Source organism: Zingiber officinale, chromosome 3B, assembly GCF_018446385.1.
Source record: "Zingiber officinale cultivar Zhangliang chromosome 3B, Zo_v1.1, whole genome shotgun sequence".
In the NCBI taxonomy this organism is placed as follows: Eukaryota; Viridiplantae; Streptophyta; class Magnoliopsida; order Zingiberales; family Zingiberaceae; genus Zingiber; species Zingiber officinale.
This window is the reverse complement of record NC_055991.1, coordinates 88,597,419-88,609,578: the sequence shown is the minus strand read 5'-3', so window position 1 is coordinate 88,609,578 and position 12,160 is coordinate 88,597,419.

Sequence of the window (12,160 nt, the reverse complement as noted above, 5' to 3'; positions counted from 1 at the left end):
CGCCCATAGAGAGCCTCGTAAGGTGTCATGCCGATAGTGGCCTGATAGCTGTTGTTGTATGCAAATTCTGCTAGGCTAAGATATTTGCACCAACTTCCCTTGAAATCTAGGGCACATGCTCGGAGCATATCTTCGAGTACCTGATTTACTCGCTCCGTTTGACCATCTGTCTGAGGATGGAAAGCTGTGCTGAACTTTAACTGTACACACTCCCAGAAGTGTGATGTGAATCTACTATCTCTGTCTGAAATAATGGTTCGTGGGACTCTATGTAGTCTAACGATCTCCTTGAGATACAACTGAGCTAGCTGTTCCATGGAGTAGGATATCCTGATAGCTAAGAAGTGGGCTGATTTAGTTAACCTGTCAACCACTACCCAGATGGTATCAAAACTGTTCGTAGTTCGGGGTAGTCCCACTATGAAATCCATAGAAATGTCTTCCCACTAACATTCTGGGATCTGAATGGGCTGCAAAACTCCTCCTGGTCTCTGATGTTCTGCCTTGACCCTCTGACAGGTTAGGCAGGTGCTGACATATCGAGCGATGTCTCTCTTCATCCCGGGCCACCAAAAACGCTTCCTCAAGTCCTGGTACATTTTGGTGGAACCTGGATGCATCGCATAGGGAGTCTTGTGAGCCTCATCTAAAATCTTCCTTCTGAGTTCCTCCTGATCTGGAACACATAATCTGTCACCAAAATACAACACCCCGCTAGCTGACACTCTGAACTCTCCGCTTTCTGTTCCTGCTAATCTTTGCTTGATTTTCTGAATTTCAGGATCCTGTTCCTGAGCTGTCTGGATGTCACCAAGCAAGGTCGACTCTAAGGTCATAGTAGAGAGCTGTCCGCCTATGAGTTCGAGACCGAAATCTGTGATCTCTTTTTATAGGGGGGGTGACATGGCTGCTAGAGATAATAAGGTAGCACTGGACTTCCTGCTAAGTGCATCTGCTACCCTATTGGCTTTCCCTGGGTGGTAGAGGATGTCTATATCGTAGTCCTTGACCAGCTCTAGCCATCTGCACTGTCGCATATTCAGATCCTTCTGAGTGAAGAAGTACTTTAGACTCTGATGATCTGTATACACCCTGCACTGAGCTCCATACAAGTAATGTCTCCAAATTTTAAGAGCGAACATCACTGCTGCAAGCTCGAGGTCATGAGTGGGGTAATTCCTCTCATAATCCTTGAGTTGTCTGGAGGCATAGGCGATCACCTTGCCACTTTGCATCAGCACTACTCCTAGTCCCAACTTAGAGGCATCACTATATATATCAAAGCTGTCTGTATTTTCTGGTAGAGTCAGAATAGGTGCACTGGTCAATCTCCTCTTCAGCTCGCTGAAACTGTTCTCACAGTCCTCTGTCCACTGAAATTTTCTGTTCTTTCTAGTAAGTGCTGTCAGTGGGGAGGCTATCCTGGAGAAATCCTCTACGAATTTTCTGTAATAGCCTGCTAATCCCAGAAAGCTTCTGATCTCACTGGCGTTCTTAGGTCTTTTCCAGTTACTCACATCTTCTATCTTACTGGGGTCTACCATGATACCATCCTTTGAGATGATATGACCCAGGAAGGACACCTGATCTAACCAAAATTCACATTTTGTGAACTTGGCATATAATTCGTTCTGCTGAAGGGTCTGCAATACTGTTCTCAGGTGCTCTGCGTGTTCTTCCTGAGTTCCTGAATAGATAAGAATATCATCGATGAACACGATGACAAACTTATCTAAATATTTCCTGAATACTCTGTTCATAAGGTCCATGAAAGTAGCTGGAGCATTGGTCACACCAAAGGGCATGACTACGAACTCGTAATGTCCGTATCTAGTCCTGAATGCTGTCTTAGGTATATCCCCTTCTTTGACCTTCACCTGATGATAACCCGATCTGAGGTCTATCTTAGAGAACACTGCTGCTCCCTTTAGCTGATCGAACAGGTCATCAATTCTGGGAAGAGGATACCTGTTCTTGATGGTGACTTGGTTCAGCGCTCGGTAGTCTATACACAGGCACATGCTCCCATCCTTCTTCTTCATGAACAATACAGGCGCTCCCCATGGTGAGTGACTAGGGCGTATGAAGCCTTTGTCAAGCAACTCCTGTAGTTGCTCATGAAGTTCCTTCAGTTCTGCTGGAGCCATGCGGTAAGGCGCTTTGGAGATAGGATTTGTACCGGGAATGAGCTCTATCTCAAATTCGATCTCCCTGTCTGGTGCTAAGCCTAGTAACTCTTCAGGGAAAATAGATGGGTAGTCACATGCGACTCGGACCTCTGCTAGCTGTTGGTCCTTGTCCTGACTGGTATTGACTACATGTGCTAAAAATCCCGTACATCCTGAATCCATTAACCTCTGTGCCTTCATAGCTGAGAGAAACTTCTTGGCCTTTCTCTTGGGTTCTCCAATGAACTCGAACTGTGCTTCTGCTTCGGATTGGAATGTGACTTTCTGCTTACGGCACTCGATGGAGGCACCGTATTTGATCAAGAAATCCATCCCGAAGATGACATCGTAGTCAGTCATATTTAGCACTATCAGATCACAAAAGAGTTCTCTGTCTGCTATAATGACTAGCACTACTCTGAGCCAGTGCGTGGATGCCATAATTTCTCCTGAAGATAGCGTTGTCAGAAACTGACTACTGAGCACCTCTGGAGGTACTGCTAACTTCTCAGTTAATGCCCTGGATATATATGAATGGGTTGCCCCAGTATCGAATAAGACAGTTGTACTTTGCTGTAAAATACTAATCTAACCTGTAACAACTGTCGAGGCATTTGCTACGTCCTCTCTGGTCAGTGAGTAGATCCTCGCATTGGTCGTAGCTGGAGGGGCTTCTAATCTGCCCTGGCTGATGTATGGACCATCTAAAGCGGCCTGCATATGATGTAACTGAGCTGGCTGGCCTCCGTACTGAATCGGCTGTGGCTGAGGAAGACTGGTCTTGTTTGGGCACTGCTTAGCCATATGCCCTTCTTATCCGCATTTAAAGCATCCTCGTGTGCCTTTACGACAAACTCCAGGGTGGAATTTCCCACAAGTAGCACACTTTGGATAACTGGGCTGCTTGCTGACTGGTCCTCCTTTTGGGTAACTCCCTGGTTTGCGCTTGTTGCTGGAGTTCCCTTTCCAGTTAGAGCCGTAGGAGCTGTGGCCCTACTGTTTCTGAGTACCTGAGCCTCCTTGACCTTTCGACTCTGAGAGAACTTGCTTCTGCTGCTTGATACTGTTTTGGTAGTGCTCAGTGGTCAGAGCACTGCTGACTAGTTCTTCGGTGGTTTGCGGCCTATGAACGCCGCCAGCCATATTCATTGCTATTTCCGGCCTCAACATCTTGAGCATCAACCGGACTCTTTCTTTCTCTGTGCTGACTAGTTCAGGGCATAAACGAGCCAACCTGTTGAATTTCTTCACGGCTTCCTCAACTGATAGGTTGCCCTGACGAAACTCAGTGAATTCGTCATAGTGGCGGTTTGTGACCCGCATGTGAAAGAATTCTTCAAAGAACTCCTTCTCGAAGTCTGCCCATGTCATCTGGTTTACTGGGCGCTTCGCTCTGATTCTCTCCCACCACATGCGTGCATCTCCTGTCAAGTAGAAGGAGACGCACTTCACCTTCTCATGTTCTGGCCAGTCCAGAAACTCCATCGTACTCTCCAGTGTTTTGAACCAGGCCTGAGCATCCCATGGTTCACTGGTGCCTGAGAAACTCTCTGGCTTGACTCTTTGCCACTGGATCAGATAGGCTTCTCTTTTTTCCTCTGCTGCTGGGGCTACTGGTGCTATAGGCTTGACTGGTGGAACCTCTAAGACTACTGGTGTTGCTAAGTTTGGTTCTGGAGTGACTGTGGGGGTATTCTGCTGACTAGCCTTTAGGGTGGCTATCTCCTGTTGCTAACTGAGCCACCAATGCTGTCAGGTCTGGGGGAGGCACTGAACTGTCTGCCTCATGCTGGGGCTCAGTGGCTGGTGCCCTTCTAGCTGGGTGTCCTCGTGCCATTCTAGAGACATAGAGGACATACATAACTAATACAATCGTAACTGTATATCTATGGTTATCATGTTAGGTACTATCATTAATAAACATGCTTCATTTACTTCTAACATGAAAACAGTAAACATAAATAAGGTGAGAGGTGTTTTTACTTGGAAGCTGCACGTTCAATGCTGATGTGTGTGTAGGAAGTATGGAAACTGCTCTAATACCACTCTGTAACGACCCGCCTTCTACTAACTAGGCTGTAAGGTCGATCGTCACATTAGGCTGTGCTAACTACTCCCTGACCATCATAAAATCTAGATGCGGAAGCTGTACTAATTTAAATTTTTGCTAAACTGTTACTTTTCTTGATTCTATACATGCTAAAGGGTGTAATCTAAAGTATACCTAGCATATACTACATCCCCTATGGTCAAGGAACTGAAATAAATGTTTTCCAGCTGTTATCAGACCTCCCAATCGATCCCCAGATCGATTGGAATAGTTGATCGATCCAGTGATCGATTCAGCCGGCTACTGTAGGCGGGACATAGGTTGGATCGATCCACTGATCGATCCAGCACGCTACTGTGCTCGGGGCGATATTCTGGATCGATCGGATGATCGATCCAGGCTGGTCAATCGATCCAGTGATCGATCCCAGAGCTCTCTGTTCGCGACAGAAATTGCTGGATCGATCGGCTGATCGATCCAGAAACCTACTGTTCGCGGAGCAATTTGCCCAATCGATCCACCGATCGATTGGGGTTTCTGCTTTTGCAGTTAAGCTCTGATTTCAGCACTGTTTCGTGCCTCAATCCTATTACAAGTTCTAAAACGACTAGGAATCACTCCACCACTAACAAATAACATTCTAACATCTTAAAAGAAGTGTTCTAAGCATAATAAAGTGCATGGTTAACTAATTCATGGCAATTAACATACTGAAGTGAAAAATACTAAAACACTGAAAAGTTCTAATGTTTAAACAACTTGCTAGAGTTTCCTAAGATCTTCATTCCAAGTTCCTGCCCACACACATCTTCGTAGCATTGCCCTCCAGCCTCCGCTAGTCCATCTTTCCTTTACCTTTATCTGCAGTATAAGGAAAAAGTATCTGTAAGCTTTCGCTTAGTAAGAAACCATCTACCTCACAAAACATGCAATCGATGCAAATCATGCTTTGAAAACATGCTATTTAAAACATAATGGAGAATGCTAAGCAGGCATACTATCATACAAAACATAGAAACCAAGAACCAATCATGGCAATAACTGAAGTGTCAACAAGAAGAGGCTAAACTGAATCATAACTAAGTTAAACTAAGCTGAACTAGAACTGATTTTAAAATATAATCACATAACTGATTGTGAGTTTGGAAAAACTATCATCATAATAGATCAAAATACATAATCATACTACCAATGGGCCCGGCAACTGTACATGCTATGCGCGCATCCTTAACTAGACCCGGGGTTCCAAATCCCGAATTTAGTAAGGTTTACTAGGTTATCTAAACCTAGGGACCGACTATGGGAGCCTAGCCCAATGGATATCTAATCCTGTACAGTGCCCCTACTGAAAGTAAAATACTGGATCATAACTAGTTAATTTATCTTGCTTTTACTAGGCTATCTGAACCTAGAGGCGACTGTGGGTGCCCACCCATTGGACCGTAGTCCCATATAAGCTGTAGCAAGACTAACTAAACTATTTAAATGCTTCTATTGCATTTACTGGCTATTAAAATGCCTAAGTTGTATTTTTCTGTACTAAATAATTTAATCGAACACTTAGTATGCACTAATTCGCAACCTTGTGCCGAAAGTCTACATATTATTAAACTAAAACATAGAATTCACACGGAAGCTACTTATACTGCAGGTGAGGGGTTTCTTACCTCCTGTTCGGATTTCCTTACGATTCTAATCGCTAGATTTCCGAAGGAGACGATCCTTTCGACGATCTTCTCGCGTTTGTGCGTTCTTCTCGCGGAGAGGAACGTCCTCGTGTCGGAGATGTCGCCGGAAGGTGTCCTTGAAGCCCTAGGAAAGGAACCCTAGGCTCCTTCTTGTGGTTGGCGCCGAGAGCGGGAGAAGAGAAGGGGAGTCGGCGGTGAGGGTTTGAGGAGAGAAAAGCTACGATCCCAAAATAACTCTTCACTTAATTCCTCCCTATTTATATTAAAGGATTAATTCGCCCAACTCTAATATAAATTTAATTGCCTCCCTTTCCTTTCAGCACGGCCCTGCTGGGTTCAACTGGTTACTAAAATTATCCGTAAACCATAGGTCTCGGGTTCAATTCCCGCTTAGGCCGTTTTCTATTTGTTTTTGCTACCTCCGCTACTCTAAAAATTCTGTAAAAATATCCTAAAATTCCAGAAAAATCATAGAATATTTCTAAAATAGTTTTGAGAATTTTCGAGCATTACACTGTCGTAGCCTCTTATTTATAAAGTCTTATATCCACCTATACCCACCTTCTTATCCATCCTTAGGTGGCCGGCTAAGCCAAGCTTGGAGCTCAAGCAAGGGTCAACCAAGATATGATTTGGATGGGTTGAGGTGTGGTCGGCCCTAGCTTGGAGCCCAAGCTTAGGTGGCCGGCCACATAAAAAAATAAAAGGAGTTTATTTTAAAATCTTTCCTTATGTGGAAGTCATGGTTTTAAAAGAGTTTAAAATTTAAATCTTTCCTTTTATAGCTTTCTACAAAAGATTAAGAGAAAGGTTTGATATCTTTCCTTATTTATAGTTAAAAGAAAGATTTTAATTTTTGATATAACTTTCCTTTTTTGTAACCATCCTTATGATTTTAAAAGAGAGTTTTAAAATTAAATTTTACTTTTTATAGTTTCTACAAAGGATTAAGAGAAAGGTTTGATATCTTTCCTTATTTGTATATTGAAGGGAAGATTTTAATTTTGGAGAAAATTTTCCTTATTGAAATCATCCACATGTTTTAATAGAAAGATTTTAATTTATAAAAGTTTCCTTTTATAACCAACCATGAAAGGAATTTTAAAGAGAAATTTTATTTTAAAAATTTCCGGAAACAAATTAGGAAGTTTTAATTTTGTGTTGAAAACTTTCATTGTTTGAAGGATTTGAGGTGGCCAGCCACATTAATAGAAGAAAATGAAAAAAAAATTTATCAATTAAATTTTCCTTTCAATGGCAAAGAAAATAAGGAAGTTTTTATTAAAACTTTCCTTATTTGCCAAGACCAAGGAATATAAAAGAGAGGGTAGAGGTGGCTCATCTCACAACAACAATACATCTTCTATTATTCCTCTCTTCCTTGGTGGTGGCACACCCTCTCTTCCTCTTCCTCTCTTATTCTTCTTCCTTGTGTGGCCGGCGGCATCTACATCTCAAGGAGCTTGGTGGTGGCCGGATCTTGTTTGAGGAAGAAGGAGAGATAGGAGGCTTTGTTTCTTAGCATCCCTTGGAGCTTGGTTGGTGGCCGGAAGTTCTTCATCTCTTGAAGATAGGTGGTGGTCAAAACTTGCTTGGAGAAGAAGGAAGCTTGGGTGGATTCTTGTCTCGGTAGATCGTAGCCCACACGACGTCCGATATAAGAAGAGGAATACGACAGAAGATTGAGAGGTCTATAAGCTACAAAAGGTATAACTAGTTATTAGTTTCTGCATCATAACTAGTTTGTCTTTTTGTTTTGATCTTGAAATACCAAACACAAGAGGCTAACGTTTCTAGGTTTCGAATTTATGATTCGAGTTTATGTTTCTTTTGTTTTTTTTGATCCTGGGATTCGATTGTTCTTAATGGTTAAACCTAGGGTTACTATAAGGAGATTAAATATTGAATTTCATTGAAAGGCTTTATCTAGGAAGTGGTGGATTCTCCCATAACCAAGAAGGCCTAGTGCCTCGCCATGTTTAACCTAGAAGTCGATCTCTGAAATAAATATTTAATCAAATTTGTAACATTGGTGGATTTGGATTAATAATGTTAAGCATCGTTTGTAATCCAAGTCAAAACCTCTAAGAACAGATAAGTTGAATTTGGAATCAATAATGTTAAGTTCTGTTTGCGATTCTAAATTTAATTTCTAAAGAACATAATAGGTTGTTAGGAATGGTTCAGAAATTGTACAAAATTTTTATACAGAGAAACCAGTATGATATTCCGAGTAGCAACCAACAGAACCGCCGACCTTAGCAAGGTGGAGGTGGTGTTAGAGTGTATACTAAAAGCCTAGCTTTTTGTAAACATATATTTTAAAATAAAGAATCACATTGGTCAAATATATATATTTATATGCTAAGTGTAGTTATTCAATTAATTTATATTATAAATAACATGATGTATGGTGTTACACACAGAAGATCATGTTATAAGTTCCTTATAAATTATAAATAGTAGCACACAACTAAGATGGATAGGAACAAACCATTGAAATAAGTCGTAGTGTAATTTGGTATTAGTTTATCTTGACTATAAAATTACACTAGTACACTCTGAGTCTATTGAGCAGGACCATTTAAGGTAGTTTCTTTTTATACTGACTGCATAAAAGAACTAGACCTTTGTTATTATGGAAGTGTGTGCTCTTAATCCTGATATAATAACAAGCACATATATTTAGTATTTATTTTTTTAATTTATCAGTGAGTGAGATTTAGTTCGATAAATCAGGAGGCTCGATAAATTGGGAAATAATATTATTTATAGTGTGTGTTGTTGATTATAGAAGGAAACTGTGTCCTAGCAATTTAGGTTGATGATGCCCCCAAGAGGAGCTCATAAGGATTATCATGCAAACCCTGCAGGTGGACTTAGTCCGACATGAAGATGAAGTTGAGTGGCACTACTCTTGGAGCTAGATATTAATTAAGTGAGTTGTTAGTAACTCATTTAATTAGTGGACATTCAATATCTTAAATACAGGGAGACTAACACACTCATGATAAGATGGAGCTCATATAGTAATATGGGATTGGTGAGGTAGTTCAATAATAACTATTTACTGGAATGAGATATTATTGATGAACTCGAGTTGGGTGTTCAGGGCGAACACGGGAAGCTCAAGTTCATCGGGAGACTAAAACCAATTCCTCCTCTCGGTCCCTGTCGTAGCCTCTTATTTAAAAAGTCTTATACCCACCTTCTTACCCACCTTAAGGTGGCCGGCCAAGCCAAGCTTGGAGCCCAAGCTAGGGCTAGCTAAACCATGGCTTGATGGGTTCAAGTGGTGGTCGGCCCTAGCTTGGAGCCCAAGTTGGTGGCCGACCACAATAAAAATAAAAGGGAGTTTATTTTAAAATCTTTCCTTATGTGGAATCCATGATTTTAAAAGAGAGTTTTAAAAATTAAATCTTTCCTTTTATAGTTTCTACAAAGGATTAAGAGAAAGGTTTGATATCTTTCCTTATTTATAGTTAAAAGGAAGATTTTAATTTTTGGAGAAAACTTTCCTTAATTGTAATCATCCACATGTTTTAAAAGAGAGATTTTAATTTATAAAAGTTTCCTTTTATAACCAACTATGAACGAAATTTAAAATAGAAATTTTTATTTTAAAAATTTTCGAAAATAAATAAGGAAGTTTTAATTTTGTGTTTAAAACTTTCCTTATTTGAGATCAATGAGGTGGCCGACCATTAAAAGTTTAAAAGGAAGTTTTAATTAAATTTTCCTTTTTAGTCATTTTCAAGTAAAATAAAGAAGTTTTAATTATGTTTAAAATTTTCCTTATTTGCCAAGACCAAGGAATATAAAAGAGAGGGTAGAGGTGCCTCACTTGACAACACATCTATTATTCCTCTCCTCTCTTCCTTGGTGTGGCCGACCTCTTCCATTGCTCTTCCTCTTCTCTTCTTCTTTGATGGCCGGCGACATCTAGTCTTGGAGAGATTTTTGGTGGACAGATTTTGCTTGGAGAAGAAGGAGATTAAGGAGGCTATGTTTCCTAGCATCCCTTGGAGCTTGATGGTGGTGGTCAAAACTTGGAAGGAAGAAGAAGGCTTGGGTGGATTCTCATCTCAGTAGATTGTCACCCACACGATGCCTGAGATAAGAAGAAGAATACGACAGAAGATCGTGAGGTATATAAGTTACAAAAGGTAGCTAGTTAGCTACTATGCAACTGTCCACTCGGCCACTCGAGAGAGTGGTAGCTGGAGTGTTGTACAGTTTGTCTCTGACCCATCCTTTCGACCATACAGGGGTCATGGTGCAGAGGGGTGGGTGGGAGTGACCATCAGTGCCCTGTTGCTTCCTTATGCTTACAGTTGTTCGTTTTGCCCTATGATACATTTATACTTGTTGAGCTATATATGTATTGATCGCATGTTGTTCGACTCTAGTTTACTTATTGATAGAATGTCTTTACCTCACATGATACCTTCGTAGTGATGAACAGTTCAGTAGTCGATCAATATTACTCCTGATCTTCTATTACCTAGCCTAGGATATGGTTTCAGGTATGAGCATATATTACGATTTTTATTTTATTATCTGCTATTCCTCTTATGAGACTGTATACTGTTGGCTCACTCTCTATTTGTATATTATGTTCATGCACTATCTTTCCTTTACCCGTTGAGTCACATAACACTCACCACCCCCACAAACTGGTTTTTCTGTCGCAAGGTAGCAGGTAGATGAATCAAGGATGCTTGGAGAGTCCTGGCTGCCAGTCCCACTACACATTCGAGAACATTTTCTTTTCATTCTTATTTCTGTTTGAGTGGTATAGTGCTTTTGCGAGTTTGCGTTGTAACTAGTTAATGTGGATTTTGAAGTCTAATCTGGTAATTGCAGGTATTTTGGGTACTTGTTTTGTTGGTTTTACATTTGTATATTTTTTTTTGTGATTTCCGTTGTGTTACTTTCAACCATGTGGGCTGCTTATAAACTGCGTGGTTGTGTTTACTTTCATCCATGTGGGCTGCTTCTAAACTGCGTGGTTGTGTTTATATCTAGCTGTGTGGGCTATTGAATATGTTTATATGTTGAGTGTGGATGTATATTGGTTCAAATTATCACTGTTACAAGGGAGGTGTTGTCCGATTTTTGATTGGACACCCTCACCCTCGGGGCGTGATAATTTATTGGTATCAGAGCGGGTTTACGATATCTATTTTTCGTGTTCTGGATTTTTGAGTTAATCAGATACCAATTTATTGGTATCAGAGCAGGTTTACGTTGCCTATTTTTCATGTTCTGGATTTTCGAGTTAATCTAATACCAATTTATTGGTATTAGAGCCACAAGTTTACAATGTCTATTTTTCGTGTTCTAGATTTTCAAGTTAATCTGATACCAATTTATTGGTATCAAGTAAGTTTACTATGCCTATTTTTTATGTTCTAGATTTTCGAGTTAATCTGATAATAATTTATTGGTATCAGAGCCACAGGTTTACGAGGCATATTTTTTGTGTTTTGGATTTTCGTGATTTAGTTTCTCGATGTGACTTTTCAAGTTTTGGGACCAGGCAGTGGCAGGAATATCCAAGCTATAGGAGGTATGTTGTATACTGCTATCATACACTTCTGTTGTTACTTTACTAGTTGTTTATATCATGTATGACTTATGTTGTGTCGGTCATTAGTTAGATCCATCAAACACTGCTAGAGATTAGGGATTACAGTTGCATAGGATTTCTCTTACCATACCACCAGTATTATTAGTTTTTGATATCACTAGTTGGGTTGTGGATAGTATCTGCTAAATATTATATTGCTTTGGTTAGTAGAGAACCGATTTACCCTTATTGACTTGGGCAGTAGAGGATCGATTTATCCTAGTTGGTTCGGTCCGTAGAGGACCAATTTACTCATGTTGTTTTAGTTAGTAGAGAACTGATTTACCCTTATTGACTTGGGTAGTAGAGGATCGATTTATCCTAGTTGGTTCGGTCTGGAGAGGACCAATTTACTCTTGTTGCTTTGGTTAGTAGAGGACTAATTTACCTTTATTGATTTGGTCAGTAGAAGACTGATCAATTCTTGTTGGTGTAGTTAGTAGAGTACTAAGTTACTTTTATTAGTTCGATCAGTAGGAGACCGACTTACTTTATTTCATGAAGATTCTGACCTTTGGTTTAATTGTGTTTGGTTAGATAACCTAGAAGACACATTTGAGTACATGACTCGTACAGACGTAGAATGGACTGAGTTAGCCGCATACCACTGTTGGCTTGGCTA